Source organism: Triticum aestivum, chromosome 4B (assembly GCF_018294505.1).
Source record: "Triticum aestivum cultivar Chinese Spring chromosome 4B, IWGSC CS RefSeq v2.1, whole genome shotgun sequence".
Taxonomy (NCBI): domain Eukaryota; kingdom Viridiplantae; phylum Streptophyta; class Magnoliopsida; order Poales; family Poaceae; genus Triticum; species Triticum aestivum.
In genome coordinates, this window is record NC_057804.1 from 320269902 (window position 1) to 320273920 (window position 4019).

Genomic DNA, 4019 nt, shown 5'->3' on the forward strand with positions numbered 1-4019 from the left:
GCCAAATGGGATCGAGCGTGTTGGGCTATGTGGTGCACCCCTGCAGGGAAGTTAATCTATTCGAATAGCCGTGATCTTCGGTAACAGGACGACTTGGAGTTGTACCTTGACCTTATGACAACTAGAACCGGATACTTAATAAAACACACCCTTCCAAGTTCCACAGACAACCCGGTGATCACTTTTCTACAGGGCGACGAGGAGAGGATCGCCGGGTAGGATTATGCTATGCGATGCTACTTGAAGTTGCTACTTGGAGATGCTACTTGGAGGACTTCAATCTACTCTCTACTACATGCTGCAAGACGGAGGCTGCCAGAAGCGTAGTCTTCGACAGGATTAGCTATCCCCCTCTTATTCCGGCATTCTGCAGTTCAGTCCACTGATATGGCCTCCTTACACATATACCCATGCATATGTAGTGTAGTTCCTTGCTTGCGAGTACTTTGGATGAGTACTCACGGTTGCTTTCTCCCCCCTTTTTCCCCTTTCCTTTCTTTCTGGTTGTCGCAACCAGATGCTGGAGTCCAGGAGCCAGACGCCACCGTCGACGACGACCCCTACTACACCGGAGGTGCCTACTACTATGTGCAGACTGACGACGACGACCAGGAGTAGTTAGGAGGATCCCAGGCAGGAGGCCTGCGCCTCTTTCGATCTGTATCCCAGTTTGTGCTAGCCATCTTATGGCAACTTGTTTAACTTATGTCTGTACTCAGATATTGTTGCTTCCGCTGACTCGTCTATGATCGAGCACTTGTATTCGAGCCCTCGAGGCCCCTGGCTTGTATTATGATGCTTGTAAGACTTATTTTATTTGTAGAGTTGTGTTGTGATATCTTCCCGTGAGTCCCTAATCTTGATCGTACACATTTGCGTGCATGATTGGTGTACGATTGAATCGGGGGCGTCACAAGTTGGTATCAGAGCCGACTGCCTGTAGGAATCCCCCTTCCAACTCCCTGGCCGAAGTCGAGTCTAGACTTTACAAAACTTTTACTAACATGGCGGTGCGGCCCATGGGCCCACGTCGCCATTGGGTGGTATTAGGATCTTTTACTCCTCGTCTATACTCTGGGACTCTGATCTCTCTTCTAGTCGGGTTAAATGATTTTGCTAAAATCTAACTCTAGGTTCTCGCTACCACTTCCTGCCGGAGAACCCTTTCATTACAGATGGTCGACTGCTTCAACGGAATATTCTGACAATACTCTCCGATATTTTCTCGAGACCTTATGCCTATTGCTTTTGCAATTCCCTACCACCGAAAAATCCCTATGGATAAATACTTACACCTGTCATTTTTACTTTTATTCCCAGTTGGTCTTGTTATTACAAGATACCCCGAAACACTCGTCGTTGTTTCGATAATCCTTTGAGCTTACTGCCTTGCAGTTCTTGACACATGAATATCCCTACGGATAATTTCTCGCACTTACCGAATATCCGCTCATCCCCAGTTGATTCATGTATGTCACCAATCCTCGAAAAACCATTCGATCTTTCGAAAATCCTGAGCATCCTATTGCTCTTGAAATTCTTGATTACTTGCATTATGGTTAATCCCATAAGTCTAGTAATCTTGTTGGCATCCATTGTCATTATCATTTTGAGTCCATTGATTCGATTTGTTGCGAATGCTCGCAATCCTCAAACAGATCCTAGAATTCATCCTTCTGGCTCAGACGTCATTTTAAACATGAGCTGGCTATCGACCAATCAAATTGCCGTCGATTGTACCCCTAAGTCTATTCAGCTTATCCATCCTTGATCAGAGCATTTGCTCCTGATCCCTCGATTTGAAAATCATAATTCCTTTGCATTTGACAATTGAGTTAGTCAATTGTTTCTATAATCTGCTTCCTCTAGTTGAGTACCGATGCTCACACCAGATCCCTTATGGACCACCAGATCCTTTGTTGGAATTATCTGACAACGCCCTTCATATTCAATAACCTTGTGAGCCTTTCCTCGGATACATAATGCCTTTGGTAAATTGTATCCTCTGCTTTTCTCAACCATGCTCTGTCATCGAGTTTGAGTTAATTACTCCTAAAGATTGTGGTATATGTTTCTAAGAAGCCCCTATGGGTTGAACATATGCTTTCTCTAAACCGTGTGAACCCGAAAGTTTTCACGATTCATACTCTTTTGGTGCTTCGCCAGATAAAATTTCAGCACTGCAACTTCATCAAACACGAGAAGTGAATGAAAGGTTATGCATTGAGGAAGTGGGAGTCGACCTTGAACTTTGTGTTCATGCCCATGGACGCGATGTATATCCTATCATGGAAGCTTCTTGTAATAATAACTATTTCCTTGATAACTAACATATGGTATCTGTGAATTGATCCTACGCAACCGTGGTTCCGACCATGATTGTTCTTCTTTGATTCCATTTCCCGGACAAGTTAAACAATTGCCTTCTATGGATCAATACACCAGTCCAACCTTTACTTTGATCTTGTGTCGAGTATTACCCCCCTGGTATCTCGAGGATATCAACCCATTGCACTTCATCTTATGAATTTCTGATGAAGTAGTACGTTTCCCCATCACAGTCACTCCACGGGTTATGGGTTGTCATCAACCGAGAACCCTGATTTGTGAATCGAATCAACACTGAGATTCGGTACCCCCAGTACTTTGTGGTTGAGAAGTTCAATACTGCATCCCGTTACTCCTAGCCTGATCGGCTACATCATTATCGTGCTAATTTTAACTGTGCTACCGGGTCCTTAATTCCGGAGCACAACATTCGACGATTGAGCTAAGCTTACGTCGGTTTCCTTGTCTTATCGTTTCATCTTGAACAGCAAACTTGATCTCAGGTCTGTGTCCTACTCGTGGTTCCAACAACCTTTCGCTTCATCATTCGTTTGACTTGATGTCATCGTCGATCGATTACATCTTCGTGAAATCTCTCGACAAATTGTCATGATCATCATCAGTATTCTGAGCTTTTCCAAGATATCAATTTAATTCGTGATGAGAAATACCATCCTTGCCCTCGATGAGTTGTGTTATCATCAACCACTTATTGCCTTCCCTCCAACACAAACTTGTTCGTGTTTCGTGTTATACCTTGAATTCCTTGCTACCCAGCATTGTTCTTCTTTACCTTGGAGTATTACCACCCTTATGTCAAGAATGCCGTGGGAATTTCACCACCTCTTTAGGATTCTTGGTATAGTGATACTTCTCACCATCACCATTTTTCTTGGTCCTTGTGTTGATCCCGACCGGGGTACCAACAAGTGAACGGTGTTGTTTGGATTCTGCACTTCTAGCAACCCTATTGCTTTGAAGTTAATGGTCGATAGTTCCATTCTAAGTTTATTGCTTATTGAGTCATCATTCGAACATTGGTCGTGCTACCTAATCCAGATTCCTGGGTGCACCCTACTATCATTGTTCAGTTGTGTATGTTTTCCCTCGAGCATACATCGTTATATCATTTGATCCGACAAATGATATTTCCTTGTTCACCTAATTGTGGAAATTCATCCCTTGGAAATCTCGATGATTTGTTGTTGAGCCTATCAGCTACCACCTTATCCCTTCATTGGTTTAATGTTGGGCTTTTGTTTCGGAACTCGCTTCCGTAGTACATCTCCCGAAAATCTTACAATGTCATCTCGTCAATTTGCGTTGCACCTTTTCTTCTCAGGTATCCTAAGTCTGAGGTATCCTGACACCAACCGGATCTGAATCTCGGTCAGATATGATGGTTGGGACATATCTCCAAGAGTTGTAACATTGATTTCTACGTGACCCGGTAACATGATGTCATGCCTAGCACCCCCCCCCCCTGGGTGGAGGACCTATCGTTATAATTTCTTTTGCAAGGACAACCATTCTTCATGGAAGAAATTGTAAGACTTATTCTACAAGTTATTCCTGATGGATCCTTCGTGTTTCCAAAGTCTGATCTTCACCTGAAGACCATGTCAATGCTATCTCGAAGCATGTCAATGGTACTCCGATTTTCAACAGGAACATTTGAAGCACAATGCTAA